Raw genomic sequence first — 20874 nt, 5'->3', positions numbered from 1 at the left:
AATAAACAGATTACTGACCATTTCGAATCCCACCGTACCTTCTCCGCTGTGCAATCCGGCTTCCGAGCCGGTCACGGGTGCACCTCAGCCACGCTCAAGGTAATAAACGATATCAAAACCGCCATCGATAAAAGACAGTACTGTGCAGCCGTCTTCATCAACCTGGCCAAGGCTTTCGACTCGGTCAATCACTGTATTCTTATCGTCAGACTCAATAACCTTGTTTTTCTAATGACTGACTCGCCTGGTTCACCAACTACTTTGCAGACAGAGTTCAGTGTGTCAAATCGGAGGGCAGGTTGTCCGGACCTCTGGCAGTCTCTATGGGGGTACCACAGGGTTCAATTCTTGGGCCGACTCTTTTCTCTGTATACATCAATGATGTCGCTCTTGCTGCGGGCGATTCCCTGATCCACCTCTACGCAGACAACACCATTCTATATACTTCTGGCCCTTCCTTGGACACTGTGCGAACTAACTTCCAAACGAGCTTCAATGCCATACAACACTCCTTCCGTGGCCTCCAACTGCTCTTAAACGCTCGTAAAACAAAATGCATGCTTTTCAACCGTTCGCTGCCCGCACCCCCCCCCCGCCCGACTAGTATCACCACCCTGGACGGTTCCGACCTAGAATATGTAGACAACTATAAATACCTAGGTGTCTGGTTAGACTGTAAACTCTCCTTCCAGACTCATATTAAACATCTCCAATCAAAAATCAAATCTAGAATTTGCTTTCTATTTCGCAACAAAGCCTCCTTCACTCACGCCGCCAAACTTACCCTAGTAAAACTGACTATCCTACCGATCCTCGACTTCGGCGATGTCATCTGCAAAATAGCTTCCAACACTCTACTCAGCAAACTGGATGCAGTCTATCACAGTTCCATCCGGTTTGTTACCAAATCACCTTATACCACCCACCACTGCGACCTGTATGCTCTAGTTGACTGGCCCTCGCTACATATTCGTCGCCAGACCCACTGGCTCCAGGTCATCTATTAGTCTATGCTAGGTAAAGCTCCGCCATATCTCAGTTCACTGGTCACGATAACAACACCCACCCGTAGCACACGTTCCAGCAGGTATATCTCACTGATCATCCCCAAAGCCAACACCTAATTTGGTCGCCTATCCTTCCAGTTCTCTGCTGCCAGTGACTGGAACGAATTGCAAAAATCATTAAAGTTGGAGACTTTTATTTCCCTCACCAACTTTAAACATCAACTATCTGAGCAGCTAACCGATCGCTGCAGCTGTACATAGTGCATCTGTAAATAGCCCACCCAATCTACCTACCTCATCCCCATACTGTATGTACAGTGGGGAGAACAAGTATTTGACACACTGCCGATTTTTCAGGTTTTCCTACTTACAAAGCATGTAGAGGTCTGTAATTTTTATCATAGGTACACTTCAACTGTGACAGACGGAATCTAAAACAAAAATCCAGAAAATCACATTGAATGATTTTTAAGTAATTAATTTGCATTTTATTGCATGACATAAGTATTTTATCACCTACCAACCAATAAGAATTCCGTCTCTCACAGACCTGTTAGTTTTTCTTTAAGAAGCCCTCCTGTTCTCCACTCATTACCTGTATTAACTGCACCTGTTTGAACTCGTTACCTGTATAAAAGACACCTATCCACACACTCAATTAAACAGACTCCAACATCTCCACAATGGCCAAGACCAGACAGCTGTGTAAGGACATCAGGGATAAAATTGTAGACCTGCACAAGGCTGGGATGGGCTACAGGACAATAGGCAAGCAGCTTGGTGAGAAGGCAACAACTGTTGGCGCAATTATTAGAAAATGGAAGAAGTTCAAGATGACGGTCAATCACCCTCGGTCTGGGCCTCCATGCAAGATCTCACCTCGTGGGGCATCAATGATCATGAGGAAGGTGAGGGATCATACCAGAACTACACGGCAGGACCTGGTTAATGACCTGAAGAGAGCTGGGACCACAGTCTCAAAAAAAAGCATTAGTAACACACTACACCGTCATGGATTAAAATCCTGCAGCGAACGCGAGGTCCCCCTGCTCAAGCCAGCGCATGTCCAGGCCCGTCTGAAGTTTACCAATGACCATCTGGATGATCCAGAGGAGGAATGGGAGTAGGTCATGTGGTCTAATGAGACAAAAATAGAGCTTTTTGGTCTAAACTCCACTCGCCGTGTTTGGAGGAAGAAGAAGGATGAGTACAACCCCAAGAACACCATCCCAATTGTGAAGCATGGAGGTGGAAACATCATTCTTTGGGGATGCTTTTCTGCAAAGGGGACAGGACGACTGCATGGTATTGAGGGGAGGATGGATGGGGCCATGTATCACGAGATCTTGGCCAACAACCTCCTTCCCTCAGTAAGAGCATTGAAGATGGGTTGTGGCTGGGTCTTCCTGCATGACAACGACCCGAAACACACAGCAAGGGCAACTAATGAGTAAGAAGCCTATCAAGGTCCTGGAGTGGCCTAGCCAGTCTCCAGACCTGAACCCAATAGAACATCTTTGGAGGGAGCTGAAAGTCCATATTGCCCAGTGACAGCCCCGAAACCTGAAGAATCTGGAGAAGGTCTGTATGGAGGAGTGGGCCAAAATCCCAGCTGCAGTGTGTGCAAACCTGGTCAAGAAATACAGGAAACGTATGATCTCTGTTGCAAACAAAGGTTTCTGTACCAAATATTAAGTTCTGCTTTTCTGCTGTATCAAATTCTTATGTCATGCAATAAAATGCAATTGTATTACTTAAAAATCATACAATGTGCTTTTCTGGATTTTAGATTCCGTCTCTCACAGTTGAAGTGTACCTATGATAAAAATTACAGACCTCTACATGCATTTGTAAGTAGGAAAACCTGCAAAATCAGCAGTGTATCAAATACTTGTTCTCCCCACTGTATATGTATGGATGTGTGTGTGTGTGTATATATATATATATATATATATATATATATACAGTGCCTTGCGAAAATATTTGGCCCCCTTGAACTTTGCGACCTTTTGCCACATTTCAGGCTTCAAACATAAAGATATAAAACTGTATTTTTTTGTGAAGAATCAACAACAAGTGGGACACAGTCATGAAGTGGAACAACATTTATTGGATATTTAAAACTTTTTTAACAAATCAAAAACTGAAAAATTGGGCGTGCAAAAAAAGTTCAATTTTGGTTTCATCTGACCAGAGCACCTTCTTCCACATGTTTGATGTGTCTCCCAGGTGGCTTGTGGCAAACTTTAAACGACACTTTTTATGGATATCTTTAAGAAATGGCTTTCTTCTTGCCACTCTTCCATAAAGGCCAGATTTGTGCAATATACGACTGATTGTTGTCCTATGGACAGAGTCTCCCACCTCAGCTGTAGATCTCTGCAGTTCATCCAGAGTGATCATGGGCCTCTTGGCTGCATCTCTGATCAGTCTTCTCCTTGTATGAGCTGAAAGTTTAGAGGGACGGCCATCATTAGTCATTTAGGTCAACATTGGATCATTCAGAGATCCTCACTGAACTTCTGGAGAGAGTTTGTGCTAACATTAGCTAGTGTACTAGTGTTAGGTTCTAATTTGTGACTCATCTCAGGAAACAAGGCGTATGTGGCTCGTTACTACTTCACAGGAGCGACATTTGAACGTAAACTTTTTACAAAAAAATCTAAATTACTTTTTTGGCAAATGCCTTCTGGAACATTTGAACTTTCTTGTGCCTTAATAACAAACTGTAAATACAAATAAAATTGTTAATAGTTGGTTTAGCCATGGAAAAAGCCAGCAACCTTCTCGCTAGCCATGATTGCCTGAGATAATGAGTGGGAGAGATGCGAGAGATGCGTTCGGTTTGGTCTGCCATGTAGCACGTTTCAGTCTATAATATGAGCTGGTCAGTATGTGTAGGTAATCCTTTCTACGGTGGCTTTTTTGAAAGATATCACTTAGTAGAACTGCATAAGTGTTGCTCTCCACTTCCTGGATGACCGAGTTTTGATATCAATGGAATTAGAGTATGATATCTCAGGAAATTTAGAAAATTCTGGCATTTGATTGCAAATGTGCAGACGGAGTCGAAAAGAGAACACGCAGAAGGCTGTTATATAAAAGAGATATTGAAGATTACATCTTCAAACTAAGGGAAACCGAGGCATCCGTGACAGAGAGGGAGGAGCGTCCATCCATGTATACGGGTAAGAGTCTAGCTAGCTACATTTTCAGATATTATGAGTTTATAATTTTGTCAAAGTCTCTGTAAGTACCTCTTTATCTTTCTCCTCTTTATTTCCTTTCTCCTTTTATTTCCTATTGCTATTTTGTTCTCACTATTTAAATTACTTACACGCACATGGAAAGAGAGAGAGCAGCTACTGCTGTCATGTACTGTAACTGTTGTTAATGTTCACTCATGATGCCAAATTGTGTGTCACACTGGTACAAGGCCATCTTTGACGGGCATCAGAAGACGGGGCCAGGGAGAAGGAAGTGGGAGTTCTACTCCATCGTAGAAGAGGTCCTCTTGTGATCCTGCTGTGACCCCAACAGTCGTTATACAGTATAATAATTTGCCTTTACGCAACACTCACACTGTCACTCACACCATCCCTAACATCACTACACTCACACAACATACAGCACACAATACTAATGACACTGTCACTCAACCAGCACCTCCACACCCAACCCCCACACAGCACGCTACAGTAACACTGACAGCCTCTCACCCTCTACTACAACACCTTATAACCCTCATGCCAACAGCCCTCCCTGCACACAACCCAAAAAGAAGGCCAAACTGGACAATATCATTGCACCTCAGAAACAAACACTTCAAGCACAGATTGAGAGGAACAATTTTCTTAAACAGTCTACTGCTGCACTCCAGAATTTCAAACAGCAGTCTAAATCTATTTTATTTATTGATTGTTTAATTGTTCACTAATAATTGTCCTGAGATTTTCCTTGATTGTATGTTTAACTGAAATAATAACACGTTTTTTGGAACATTTTTTATTAAAATGTAAACTTTTTCATTGAACTATGGCTTTGCTAAACACAAACATTTTTATCATCTAGTCCAATAATAATTATTGATGAAATGTGGTTATGCACTATACTAATTTTGCTAGGTGGACGTCAGTGATGGGTGGGTACATGTGTGTGGTTTGGTATACGTGTCTGTGAGTGTAGATGTCCCTCTTCAGCATTGCTGCTTGTCAAAAAGCTGCCCTTTGGAGGTCTGAGGCAGGGTCAGGGATGAGGTCAATGGTGGCCTCTTCTTGTATTTCCTTTGTGACCCCTCAATGTGTCGAACTGTGGACCTTGTTGAAATGCTTTTGTTCATCTTCAAGGTGGCTATTGTTTCTGAATGGGACAATTAAGTGCACATTCAGGGGGTACACAGAATCCCAGAGCAGATGTTATTGCTCGGGTAGTGGGTTGGTCACCAGGTGGGCCTTGAGGTTGCTGGTCTTGTACACTCTGGCATCATGCCCAGAACCAGCATTCCCGGTAAAGATGTTTGTAAACATGAGCTGTCTGCCACTCCCCTGAACCTTTCCTGGTTGGCCATCAGCACCAGGGAGGCCAACACCCTATTTTCAATGGATCCACCTCTGTGAGGCACTAGAGGAGCCAGGTCCTCACACAGTATCTGGGACAAAGCTAAATAAAATCTGTTAGCTCTGTCTTTCAGCTAAAAACTCGACAATCTTAAGTAATCTCCAATTTATTGTTGTTGTTGCATTACTGCACAATTGCGATGCAAAATCTGCCAGTAGATGGCGGCAGTAGCCTATTGATAGGGGGCTTACATTTGTTTACAGTGCAGTGAATCTTTAATACACTGTACAAAAATATAAACACAACATGCAACAATTTCTAAGATTTTACTGAGTTACAGTTAATATAAGGAAATCAGTCAATTGAAATAAATTCATTAGGCCCTAATCTATGGTTTTCACTACTGGAAATACAGATATGCACAATTGGCCTCAGGATCTCGTCACTGTATTTCTGTGCATTCAAATTATCATTGATAAAATGCAATTTTGTCCGTAGCTTATGCCTACCCATACCATAACCCCACTGCCACCATGAGGCACTCTGTTCTCAACTCTGACACAAAAAAAAACTGCTCGCCCACGAGATGCCATACACCCGGTCAGCAGTTGTGAGGCAGATTGGACGTGCTGCCAAATTCTTGAAAATGATGTTGGAGGCGGCTTATGGTAGAGAAATTAACATTCAATTCTCTGGCAACTGCTCAGATGGACATTCCTGTAGTCTGCATTCCAATTGCATGTTCCTTCAAAACTTGAGACATCTGTGGCATTGTGTGGTGTGACAAACCTGCACATTTTGGAGTGGCCTTTTATTGTCCCCAGCACAAGGTGCACCTGTCTACAGATCATGTTTAATAAGCTTCTTGATATGCCACACCTGTCAAGTGGATGGATTATCTTGGCAAAGGAGAAATTCTCACTAACAGGGATGTAAACAAATGTATGCACATCATTTAAGAGAAATAAGCTTTCTGTGCGTTTGGAAACTTAATGGGGTCTTTTATTTCAGCTCATAAAACATGGGACCAACACTTTACATGCTGCATTTATATTTTTGTTCAGTGTAGAATAATTTATGAGGTTGGTGTTAGTAAATTCATTCATTATTGGTAAAAGCATTACTATTTACGTCTGGATACTGAAACATGTATATGCCTATATTTAGACATATATACAATAATAAAAAATGTTGCTTTTCATTCCGTTGCATAAGAGGAAAATCTACTGACCAACCACAATGTGAATGGAGACTGCAAAGCAGTGGTTGACTAGATTGCTAGATCATTGAGGCTAGGCTTGTTTGTATTATGATTGATTTTATTAAGGAAAACACATAATACAATATGCGAATGTATCGCAAATTACCTGGAAGGTCTCCCGACCCATCCGAATGTGAGCCCAAAAGGAGAGGTCACTGTGTGTCACCTCCTCCACATAATTCAGTATTCTCCTGGACTGATATTAAATCCCATCAATAGCGACTGTCAGTAGGGAAAGCAGTGCATCAATAGAATTGGGACCCAAATCAAAAAATCACCCACAATTTCTCCAGCTGCAGCAAGCACAGCTGCTCTTCTTGCCTCATCCATTCCAGTTTTGCCAAGAACTAACAGAAACTAACAGAAATGGAACATTTGTCTTAAAATGTTTAAATAATCTCTGTTGAAAACAAACAGTTCGCTGCGAGCGTTTGGAAACGGAAGCTTTGTTGAACGCACCTCAAGTGAACTAGGCCTAAGACCCTATACATTTGCAGGCTAGCTATTGGTTTCGTAACATATGGGGGCTCATCTGGGATAAATGTTAACAAGTGTTAGCATTTGCTGTAGTGGTCCATGTGGTTGTGAACTATGAGGACCAAACTTGCCATATTATAAATAAATAAATCTACACAAGAATAGATAAATTAATAAATACTTCCACACATAATTGAATAAGTGACCAAGAAAATACAAAAATACACTGACTAAAATGTATTCATTTTCTCGACATATATCAACTCAAAGTTTATTTGTCATGTGCACCGAATACAACAAAAACACTGACTAAAATGTAATGCTTACTTACAGACTCGTGCCCTCTTCACGACTGCTCGACTACAGCCCCATCGATGGGAATGGGGGTGTGCTCGGTCCTCCATTTCCTGTAGTCCACAATTATCTGCTTAGTTTTGGTTAAGTTGAGGGATAGGTTGTTATTCTGGCACCACCTGGCCAGGTCTCTGACCTCCTCCCTATAGGCTGTCTCATCGTTGTCGGTGATCAGGCCTACCACTGTTGTCGTCTGCAAACTTTATGATGGTGTTGGACTCGTGCCTGGCCATGCAGGTGTGGGTGAACAGGGAGTACAGGAGGGGACTGAGCACGCACCCTTAGGGAGCTTCAGTGTTGAGGATCAGCGTGGCAGATGTGTTGCTATCTATCCTCACCACCTGGGGGCAGCCCGTCAGGAAGTCCAGGATCCAGTTGCAGAGGGAGGTGTTTAGTCCCAGGATCCTTAGCTTAGTGATAAGCTTGAGGGTACTATGGTGTTGAATGCTGAGCTGCATTCTCACATAAGTGTTCCTTTTGTCCAGGTGGGAAAGGGCAGTGTGGAGTGCAATAGTGATTGCATCATCTGTGGATCTGTTTGGGCGGTATGCAAATTGGAGTGGGTCTAGGGTTTCTTGGATAATGGTGTTGTTGTGAGCCATTACCAACCTTTCAAAGCACTTCAAATCAAATCAAATTTTATTTGTCAAATTTATTTGTCACATACACATGGTTAGCAGATGTTAATGCGAGTGTAGCGAAATGCTTGTGCTTCTAGTTCCGACAATGCAGTAATAACCAACAAGTAATATAACTAACAATACTTACACGGTGTAAGGGGATAAAGAATATGTACATAAGGATATATGAATGAGTGATGGTACAGAGCAGCATAGGCAGGATACAGTAGATGGTATCGAGTACAGTATATACATGAGGTGAGTATGTAAACAAAGTGGCATAGTTAAAGTGGCTAGTGATACATGTATTACATAAGGATGCAGTCGATGATATAGAGTACAGTATATACGTATGCATATGAGATGAATAATGTAGGGTAAGTAACATTATATAAGGTAGCATTGTTTAAAGTGGCTAGTGATATATTTACATCATTTCCCATCAATTCCCATTATTAAAGTGGCTGGAGTTGAGTCAGTGTTAGTGTCAGTGTGTTGGCAGCAGCCACTCAATGTTAGTGGTGGCTGTTAAACAGTCTGATGGCCTTGAGATAGAAGCTGTTTTTCAGTCTCTCGGTCCCAGCTTTGATGCACCTGTACTGACCTCGCCTTCTGGATGATAGCGGGGTGAACAGGCAGTGGCTCGGGTGGTTGATGTCCTTGATGATCTTTATGGCCTTCCTGTAACATCGGGTGGTGTAGGTGTCCTGGAGGGCAGGTAGTTTGCCCCCGGTGATGCGTTGTGCAGACCTCACTACCCTCTGGAGAGCCTTACGATTGTGGGCGGAGCAGTTGCCATACCAGCCGGTGATACAGCCCGCCAGGATGCTCTCGATTGTGCATCTGTAGAAGTTTGTGAGTGCTTTTGGTGACAAACCGAAATTCTTCAGCCTCCTGAGGTTGAAGAGGCGCTGCTGCGCCTTCTTCACGATGCTGTCTGTGTGAGTGGACCAATTCAGTTTGTCTGTGATGTGTATGCCGAGGAACTTAAAACTTGCTACCCTCTCCACTACTGTTCCATCGATGTGGATAGGGGGTGTTCCCTCTGCTGTTTCCTGAAGTCCACAATCATCTTAGTTTTGTTGACGTTGAGTGTGAGGTTATTTTCCTGACACCACACTCCGAGGGCCCTCACCTCCTCCCTGTAGGCCGTCTCGTCGTTGTTGGTAATCAAGCCTACCACTGTTGTGTCGTCCGCAAACTTGATGATTGAGTTGAGTTGAGTTGAGTGGCCACGCAGTCGTGGGTGAACAGGGAGTACAGGAGAGGGCTCAGAACGCACCCTTGTGGGGCCCCAGTGTTGAGGATCAGCGGGGTGGAGATGTTGTTGCCTACCCTCACCACCTGGGGTCGGCCCGTCAGGAAGTCCAGTACCCAGTTGCACAGGGCGGGGTCGAGACCCAGGGTCTCGAGCTTGATGACGAGCTTGGAGGGTACTATGGTGTTGAATGCCGAACTCTAGTCGATGAACAGCATTCTCACATAGGTATTCCTCTTGTCCAGATGGGTTAGGGCAATGTGCAGTGTGGTTGAGATTGCATCGTCTGTGGACCTATTTGGGCGGTAAGCAAATTGGAGTGGGTCTAGGGTGTCGGGTAGGGTGGAGGTGATATGGTCCTTGACTAGTCTCTCAAAGCACTTCATGATGACGGAAGTGAGTGCTACGGGGCGGTAGTCGTTTAGCTCAGTTACCTTAGCTTTCTTGGGAACAGGAACAATGGTGGCCCTCTTGAAGCATGTGGGAACAGCAGACTGGTATAGGGATTGATTGAATATGTCCGTAAACACACCGGCCAGCTGGTCTGCGCATGCTCTGAGGGCGCGGCTGGGGATGCCGTCTGGGCCTGCAGCCTTGCGAGGGTTAACACGTTTAAATGTCTTACTCACCTCGGCTGCAGTGAAGGAGAGTCCGCATGTTTTCGTTGCAGGCTGTGTCAGTGGCACTGTATTGTCTTCAAAGCGGGCAAAAAAAAAGTTTATTAGCCTGCCTGGGAGCAGGACATCCTGGTCCGTGACTGGGCTGGATTTCTTCTTGTAGTCCGTGATTGACTGTAGACCCTGCCACAGTCAATCAATCAAACATGGCTACGGACGTGAGTGCTACGGGTCTGTAGTCATTTAGGCGAGTTGCCTTTGTGTTCTTGAACACAGGGACTATGGTGGTCTGCTTGAAACATGTTGGTATTACAGACTCAATCAGGGACATGTTGAAAATGTCAGTGAAGACACCTGCCAGTTGGTCAGCACATGCCTGGAGCACATGTCCTGGTAATCCGTCTGGCCCCGTAGCCTTGTGTATGTTGACCTGTTTAAAGGTCTTACTCACGTCGGCTACGGAGAGTAGGGGTATGTACGTACAGTCACTATGGGGACGACGTCCTTGATGAACTTATTGATGTGACTGATGTGGTGTACTCCTCAATGCCATCGGAAGAATCCTGGAACATGTTCCAGTCTGTGATAGCAAAACAGTCCTGTAGTTTAGCATCTGCTTCATCTGACCACTTTTTTATAGACCGAGTCACTGGTGCTTCCTGCTTTCATTTTTGCTTGTAAGCAGGATTCAGGAGGAAAGAGTTGTGGTGGGACTTACCAAATGGAGGGCAAGGGAGAGTTTTGTACGCGTCTCTGTGTGTGGAGTATCTAGATTTCTTTTCCCTCTGGTTGCACATTTAACATGTTGATAGAAATTTGGTAGAACTGATTTAAGTTTCCCTGCATTAAAGTCTCCGGCCACTAGGAGCGCCGCCTCTGGGTGAGTGGTTTCCTGTTTGCTTATTTCCTTATACAGCTGACTGAGTGTGGTCTTAGTGCCAGCACCCCCCCCCCCCCCCCTTGTCTTAGAACAGTGTGCTGTTCTATCTTGCCGGTGCAGCGTATATCCCGCTAGCTGAATATCCGTCATCCAGCCACTATTCCGTGAAACATTCGATTTTACAGTTTTTGTTGTCCCGTTGGTAGGATATTCATGATCGTACCTCATCTAATTTATTATCCAATGATTGCACGTTGGCGAGTAGTATTGATGGAAACGGCAGCTTTCCCACTCGCCTTCTCCGGGTCCTGACGAGACATCCGGCTCTTTGTCCTCTGTACCTGTGTTTCTTTCTCTTGCAAATAACGTGGATGTTGGCCTTGTCGAGTCAAAAGTTTAGACACACCTGCTCATTCCAGGGTTTTTTCTATATTTTTACTATTTTCATGATTCCATATGTATTATTTCATAGTATTGATGTCTTCACTATTATTCTACAATGTAGAAAATAGTAAAAATAAAGAAAAACACTTGATTGAGTAGGTGTGCTCAAACATTTGACTGGTAATGTATTATGAGATATAAGGGACGTACTGTATAATGTATGTAATAAACATTGTAATACTACATGAGCATATATGAGCATAGACACTTCCGGACAAACGTTTTAGAACACCTACTCATTCAAGGTTTCTTTTTTTCTTTTTACAATTTTCTACATTGTAGATTAATAGTGAAGACATCAAAACTATAAAATAACACATATGGAATCATGTAGTAACTTAAAGTGTTAAACATATCAAAATATATTTTATATTTGAGATTCTTCAAATAGTCACCCTTTACCTTGATGACAGCTTTGCATTCACTCAACCAGCTTCACCTGGATTGCTTTACCAACAGTGAGCACTTGTTGACTGCTTTTCCAAACCATCTGTTTAGTTATGGTCAGGGGATTGTGGAGGCCAGGTAATCTGATGCAGCACTCCATCACTCTCCTTCTTGGTAAAATAGCCCTTGCACAACCTGAAGGTGTGTTGGGTCATTGTCCTGTTGAAAAACAAATGATAGTCACACTATGCCCAAACCAGATGGGATGGCGTATCGCTGAAGAATGTTGTGGTAGCCATGTTGGTTAGGTGTGCCTTGAATTCTAAATAAATCACAGACAGTGTCATCAGCAAAACACCCTCACACCACCTCCATGTTTTACGGTGGGAAATACACATGTGGAGATCATCCTTTCACCCACACCGCGTCTCACAAAGACACAGCAGTTGGAACCAAAAAACTCTTATTTGGATTCCAGACCAAAGGACACATTTCCACCAGTCTAATGTCCTTTGCTCGTGTTTCTTGGCCCAAGCAAGTCTCTTCTTCTTAATGGTGTCCTTTGTGGTTTCTTTGCAGAAATTCGATTCACACAGTCTCCTCTGAACAGTTGATGTTGAGATGTGTCTGTTACTTAAACTCTGTGAAGCATTTGTTTGGGCTGCAATTTATGAGGCTGGTAACTGTAATTAACTTATCCTCTGCAGCAGAGGTAACACTGGGTCTTCCTTTCCTGTGGCGGTCCTCATGAGAGCCAGTTTCATCATAGCACTTGATGGTTTTTGCGACTTCACTTGAAGAATCTTTCAAAGTTCTTGAAATGTTCTGTATTGACTGACCTTTATGTCTTAAAGTAATGATGGACTGTCATTTCTTTTTGCTTATTTGAGTTGCCATAATATTATGGACTTGGTATTTTACCAAATAGGGCTATCTTCTATATAGCCTCCCCTACCTTGTCATAACGCAACTGATTGGCTCAAACGCAATAAGAAGGAAAGAAATTCCACAAATTCACTTTTAGGAAGGCACACCTGTAATTTGCAATGCATTCCAGGTGACTACCTCAAGAAGCTGGTTGAGAGAATGCCAAGAGTGTGCAAAGCTGCCATCAAGGCAAAGGGTGGCTATTTGAAGAATCTCAAATATAACATTTATTTTGATTTGTTTAACACTATTTTGGTTACTATATGATTCCGTATGTGTTATTTCATAGTTTTGATGTCTTCACTATTATTCTACAATGTAGAAAATTATAAAAATAATGAAATACCCTTTGAATGAGTAGGTGTTCTAAAACTTCTGACCGGTAGGGTAAGTATTATACATATGCACATATACAGTGCCTTGCGAAAGTATTCGGCCCCCTTGAACTTTGCGACCTTTTGCCACATTTCAGGCTTCAAACATAAAGATATAAAACTGTTTTTTTTTGTGAAGAATCAACAACAAGTGGGACACAATCATGAAGTGGAACGACATTTATTGGATATTTCAAACTTTTTTAACAAATCAAAAACTGAAAAATTGGGCGTGCAAAATTATTCAGCCCCCTTAAGTTAATACTTTGTAGCGCCACCTTTTGCTGCGATTACAGCTGTAAGTCGCTTGGGGTATGTCTCTATCAGTTTTGCACATCGAGAGACTGACATTTTTTCCCATTCCTCCTTGCAAAACAGCTCGAGCTCAGTGAGGTTGGATGGAGAGCATTTGTGAACAGCAGTTTTCAGTTCTTTCCACAGATTCTCGATTGGATTCAGGTCTGGACTTTGACTTGGCCATTCTAACACCTGGATATGTTTATTTTTGAACCATTCCATTGTAGATTTTGCTTTATGTTTTGGATCATTGTCTTGTTGGAAGACAAATCTCCGTCCCAGTCTCAGGTCTTTTGCAGACTCCATCAGGTTTTCTTCCAGAATGGTCCTGTATTTGGCTCCATCCATCTTCCCATCAATTTTAACCATCTTCCCTGTCCCTGCTGAAGAAAAGCAGGCCCAAACCATGATGCTGCCACCACCATGTTTGACAGTGGGGATGGTGTGTTGCTTTTACGCCAAACATAACGTTTTGCATTGTTGCCAAAAAGTTCAATTTTGGTTTCATCTGACCAGAGCACCTTCTTCCACATGTTTGGTGTGTCTCCCAGGTGGCTTGTGGCAAACTTTAAACGACACTTTTTATGGATATCTTTAAGAAATGGCTTTCTTCTTGCCACTCTTCCATAAAGGCCAGATTTGTGCAATATACGACTGATTGTTGTCCTATGGACAGAGTCTCCCACCTCAGCTGTAGATCTCTGCAGTTCATCCAGAGTGATCATGGGCCTCTTGGCTGCATCTCTGATCAGTCTTCTCCTTGTATGAGCTGAAGTTTAGAGGGACGGCCAGGTCTTGGTAGATTTGCAGTGGTCTGATACTCCTTCCATTTCAATATTATCGCTTGCACAGTGCTCCTTGGGATGTTTAAAGCTTGGGAAATCTTTTTGTATCCAAATCCGGCTTTAAACTTCTTCACAACAGTATCTCGGACCTGCCTGGTGTGTTCCTTGTTCTTCATGATGCTCTCTGCGCTTTTAACGGACCTCTGAGACTATCACAGTGCAGGTGCATTTATACGGAGACTTGATTACACACAGGTGGACTGTATTTATCATCATTAGTAATTTAGGTCAACATTGGATCATTCAGAGATCCTCACTGAACTTCTGGAGAGAGTTTGTTGCACTGAAAGTAAAGGGGCTGAATAATTTTGCACGCCCAATTTCTCAGTTTTTGATTTGTTAAAAAAGTTTGAAATATCCAATAAATGTTGTTCCACTTCATGATTGTGTCCCACTTGTTGTTGATTCTTCACAAAAAAATACAGTTTTATATCTTTATGTTTGAAGCCTGAAATGTGGCAAAAGGTCGCAAAGTTCAAGGGGGCCGAATACTTTCGCAAGGCACTGTACATTTGTGTATATAAGATAAGATTCACTTATATGAAACTGGCCTATTATTGTATATTTTAACAATACATCTATAAGTGTATATATACGCATACATATGCATATATTATTATTACATTATTTCCTGCTATAAGTGGACTGGTTGCGCTGGTAGACAGAGTTGATCCGTGTGACACATTTAACAGAAGTGCCGAAAGTAAGAGCAATTTTAGAACTGAACCGTTTTTCATGTTCTAGTATTGAAAAAGTACAGACATTTCGGTATTCTGTGCAACACTTTGTGTGTGTTTGTATGTAGCCTATGGATGAACCATTGATGTACCATGTCACGTCTTCAATGAACTTGGCCGCTTGAACAAAGTGCCTGTAATTACAATGTTTTCCCATCACTCTTGCTGCTTTTGCACCTGTATGATAATTTGACATTTCTATTATTCTAGTATTTTCTTTTATATTATTTGTTAATAAAAATACTGTGCATAAACAGTACAACTCGAAGCGTTGCCTTGACATTGTTTTGTTTTAAACAGGAGATTTCAACAAGAAGTTTTATCTTTTTAAGACGACAAAAGCTGTAGGATATGTACTGTAGACTGATATTCTTTAGATATTCATCGGGTACAGTAGACAATATGATGACCGATAGTCAACCTCTGTTTGACACTGCCATGGTTCCCCAGTAGGGAGCAGCACTGTTTCAAGGTTTAATGACACATGCACAATTACATTGTGTTAGGATCTAATTCTCAGAGTAAAAAACTCTACGGACACTATGAACGCTTAACCAAGTTTATTCTTCCCAGAGGATCAATATAGCTACATTCAGACAAAAACATTTTCCACACAAGCACTGATATTTAACCGTTCCTCATAGGCTGAGTCCCCTCCTACTCATCTGTACAAACGTCATTGTTTACTGCTAGGCAGGACACTAGTGATGCAGGCATATATTTCTCCCTTAAGGTGACCTGACCTCAACCCCATCACCAATCCATAGCTCTCTCCCCTTATCAATACCTGCCACATGTGATCGCTTCCCTGCACTCAGCACATTCCAAGCTTAAATTGCACACACTATATACCTTCCTCCTATAACCCTTAACTTCTGGTGTAGACCCTCCACTATATACCTCCCTCCTATAACCCTTTACTTCTGGTGTAGACCCTCCACTATATACCTCCCTCCTATAACCCTTAACTTCTGGTGTAGACCCTCCACTATATACCTTCCTCCTATAACCCTTAACTTCTGGTGTAGACCATCTAAACCTCAGCACTCCCTCAGTGACATTAATAAGTATATTTAATATTCTCAGAACCCAACAATTGAAATGCCTTTCTTGCTAGCTCTAACCCCAACAATGCAGTAATCAATATTCATGTAGTACTAAAAATAACATTAAGTAGAACAAAAACACATGGGAAAAATACAGGGTCAGTTCCAATACCATATTTACAATGTGCAGATATACTGGAGTGATAGCGGTAGATATATATATATAGGAGTAAGGTGACTAGGCATCAGGATAGTATATGATGATTGTATGTGTGTGTAGAGTCAGTATAAATGTGTGGCGGATGTTATGTGTGTGAGCAAGTGAAGTGTATGTTTGTTGGAGTGTCAGTGGGCGTGAGTGTGTAAAGTCCCGTGAGTGTGTAAAGTCCTGTGAGTGTGCATAGAGACGGTGCAAAAATAAAATCAACTCAGATAGGGTCAACTCAGATAGTCCATGTAGCCATTTTGTGAGCTATTTAGCAGTCTAATAGCTTTGGGCTAGAAGCTGTTCAGGAGGCTGTTGGTGTCAGACTTGATGCATTGGTGCCGATTGCCATGCAGAAGTAGAAAGAACAGTTTATGGCTTGGGTGTCTGGAGTCTTGAACAATTTATAGCATATTGACTGCTTGGTATGGTAACAGCACCACTCTCTGTAGCGTCATGCGATCAAGGGCGGTGCTGTTACCATACCAAGCAGTGATGCAGCCAGTCAAGAGGCTGTCAATGGTACAGCTGTATAACTTTGAGGATTTGAGGGCCCATGCCAAACCTTTTCAACCTCTACAAACTATTTATTTGTATATGTCTCTAATTAATCCATATTTGGACAAGGTCCCCCCGGTAGGGAGCAGTACTGAGTTTAATGTTTGTTAACAAATGCATCACAAAATCAAGCACTTTATTGATAGATTTTATTGTGTATGTGTGCCATTCAGAAGTTGAATGGGCAAGGCAAACGATTTGAACGGGGTATGGTAGCAGGTGCCAGGCGCACCGGTTTGTGTCAAGAACTGCAACCCTGCTGGGTTTTTCATGCTCAACAGTTTCCCGTGTGTATCAAGAATGGTCCACCACCCAAAGGACGTCCAGCCAAACTGTGGAATTTGACACTCTCTGTGGAATGCTTTCGACACCTTGTAGAGTCCAAGCCCAGACGAATTGAGGCTGTTCTAAGGGCAAAAAGGGGAGCAACTCAATATTGGGAGTGTTCCTAATGTTTGGTATAGTCAGTGTATGTACCAATCATAATTCTAATCCATTATCGGCAGCAATTCCAACAGAATGGAAGAGTAAAGGTTAGAAAATAAATTGGTTGCAGACCTCATATTTAGGGATCTTTCAACATATACCGCTGCGTGATAGAAATGTAGAGGTCATTTCTGATTGGGCCAACATATGCAGGCTCCTTAAAGGGAAAATTCCCTTTAAACTTCCATCCCGTTGTAACGCTGACCTTCAGCGATGCGGATTGAATAGAGCCCTAAGTTACAGTTCTTCTCAATCGTGTACAAGCATTTTTTGGAACAATGTTGTTGATTTTCAAAACAGATTCCGCAAGACACAGAACTTTTTCAAAATGAAGTTGCCTTCTCAAAACATTATACATTCATCAAAACTATATTATACAGTCAAAACATTATACATTCATCAAAACTATATTATACAGTCAAAACATTATACATTCATCAAAACTATATTATACAGTCAAAACATTATACATTCATCAAAACTATATTATACAGTCAAAACATTATACATTCATCAAAACTATATTATACAGTCAAAATTGCAAATACATTCATCAAAAGAACACGACTGCCTGAAAAAAGAGATATGCAACCGTACTTATCTCTTGAGTACAAGCAGACAGAAAGTTAGTCTGTCTTTTAGAAATCTCAGTAATCAATACATTTTCTTTGTAGTAACTAAATCATGATGATCAAAATTGGATCTACAATTATGCAGAATTATGGGCCATGACTCTACTTTTAATGCATATTTGACCAAACAATTTCATACACATCAAATCAACTATTATTCCTGATAAAAAATAAATAAGCACATTGTGTGCAGTATTCAATCATCGGTATCATCCCAATCCAATTCCATGTATTCAGTACTTAGGCTGGTTCGCTCATTGTTTTATAGACTTTCCATCGGAGCAAAGAAACACAATTCACAATAGAAATAAGGAAAGGTGAATGCAATGGAGGAACACAACTGATAGGAATGTACAGGCCTCAATCCACACCACAGCAAAGCTCTATAATGGAAGGTCACAATGTTGGAGATTATGATTTAGAAGTAGGCTAACCCAAAGTTACTTAGAACTAACCCAACTTCATTCTCTGCATGTTGTAAAAAAAAATCAGACAAATTAGGCAGCCTTGTTGCCTAGATCTTTCCCTTTGTTGTACATGGTACGACACTGATGGGGTGATTGAACATTTCGTGCAGTAGAATTTAATGAATGCCGGAAACAGTGATCACAATTGTATTCTTATTATATATAATATATATTGTTGTACTTTTTATCTCTTTTTTCTCCCAAATTGGTAGTTACAGTCTTGTCCCAACTCCCGTATTGATTTGGGAGAGGCGAAGGTCGAGAGTCATGCGTCCTTCGAAATACGACCTGCCAAGCCACACTGCTTCTTGACACACTGCTCGCTTAACCCGGAAGCCAGCCGCACCAATGTGTCGGAGGAAACACCGTACAGCTGGCGACCTGAAGTCAGCGTGCATGCACCTGGCCGCCACAAGAGCATGATGGGACAAGGTCATCCCAGCTGGCCAAACACTCCCCTAACCCGGATGATGTTGCGCCATCCCATGGGCCTCCCGGTTGCGGCCTGCTTCAACAAAGCCCGGGATCGAACCCGGAGCTGTAGTGACGCCTCTAGCACTGCGATGCAATGCCTTAGACCGCTGCGCCAGTTGGGAGGCCCTTTCACATTTCTCTTCTGATGAAAACAATGAGTAAATATTCTGTGAACCGAACACTTAACAGTGAATTTGGTATTAACTAATGCCATTTGGTATTCCCTAATGCCAGGTGACTATAGAGTGGGTGTGTGCTTACATAGGATAGACTAGTATTTTGAAAGTGTGATGCTACAACCTCCTAATAAAGGGAATCTTGCATTGTGTCCGAAAATAGAGCACATTGCCTACATTTTTGCTCTCCACACAGTCACTGAAAAGCCGCTGTCATACATTTGTTGAAAGCGGAGGATGTGCTTCGTCGGGCGGAGACGCCGCTCTTCTGGGTTGGGGAATTCACCATTGCCTCACTATCTTTGTGGGTGCTACACCAACACCTCTAAGGTTTTCGAATTTGGGTCTTGGGAAATGGAAAGTTGCTCTCTCTGAAAATGGGAAGTTGTGACAGAAGCCACGGATAAAATAGGGAAATCCTATGTGGAAGAGCTCGCTCGTCGACGGTTCGCCATGATGGTCATCAGTCGCTCCAAGGACAAGCTGGATGATGTGGCCAGGCAGCTTGAGTGGCAATACAAGGTGGAGACCATGACCATCTGTTATGGAATAAGTTAGGTAGTCTAGACAGCTCACTACACTTCCACACTCCGTCACCCAGGGCTTACTTTTTTAAGATGACAAAATCTGTAGGTCAGGATATGCAGACTCATATTCATTTGATATTCATAGGGTAGAGTAGACAATAGGTCATAGTAGGGCTTCCGAGTGGCGCAGCAGTCCAGGACACTGCATCTCAGTGCAAGAGGCGTTGCTACAGTCCCTGGTTAAAATCCAGGCTTTATTACATCCAGCCGTTATTGGGAATCCCATAGGGCGGCGCACAATTGGCCCAGCGTCGTCCAGGTTTGGCCGGGGTAGGCTGTTATTGTAAATAAGAATTTGTTCTTAACTGACTTGCCTAGTTCAATAAAGGTTACATCTTGTCCCACAGTTCAGATGACTGATATTCAACCTCAGTTTGACACTAACATGGTTCACCACTAGAGAGCAGTAACATCCTTTATAAAAAAATGTACTTATACATTTCTGGTCTGTCTTGAATTACAAGTGCTAGTATAGAACCAACACAACCACATTTTAAAAGTGCAAAAATGATATATACTGTGCATTTGGAAAGTATTCAGACCCCTTGACCTTTTCCACATTTTGTTACGTTAGAGCCTTATTCTAAAATTAATTAAATAGATTTTTACCTCATCAATCTACACACAATACCCATAATGACAAAGCAAAAACAGCTTTTTAGAATTTTTAGCAAATAAAAAAATACGGAAATGTAACATTTACAAAGGTATTCAGACCCTTTACTAAGTACTTTGTGAAAGCACCTTTGACAGTGATTACAGCCTCGAGTTTTCTTGGGTATGATGGTACAAGCTTGGCACACCTGTATTTGGGGAGTTTCTCGCATTCTTCTCTGCAGATCCTCTCAAGCTATGATAGGTTGGATGGTGAGCGTTGCTGCACAGCTATTTTCTGGTCTTTCCAGAGATGTTTCGATTGGGTTCAAGTCCGCGTTCTGGCTGGTCCACACAAGGACATTCAGAAACTTGTCCCAAAGCCACTCCTGCGCTGTTTTGGCTGTGTGCTTAGGGTTGTTGTCCTTTTGATCCTTCGCCCAAGACTGAAGTCCTGAGCGCTCTGGAGAAGGTTTTCATCAAGGATCTCTCAGTGCTCCATTCATCTTTCCCTCGATCCTGACTAGTCCCCACAGCATGATGTTGCCACCACCATGCTTCCCCGTAGGGATGCTGCCAGGTTTCCTCCAGATGTTACCCTTTGGCA

This window comes from Oncorhynchus mykiss, chromosome 2, assembly GCF_057628025.1.
Source record: "Oncorhynchus mykiss isolate SJ-2025 chromosome 2, ASM5762802v1, whole genome shotgun sequence".
Lineage (NCBI taxonomy): Eukaryota > Metazoa > Chordata > Actinopteri > Salmoniformes > Salmonidae > Oncorhynchus > Oncorhynchus mykiss.
Note: the sequence above shows the minus strand (reverse complement) of the source record.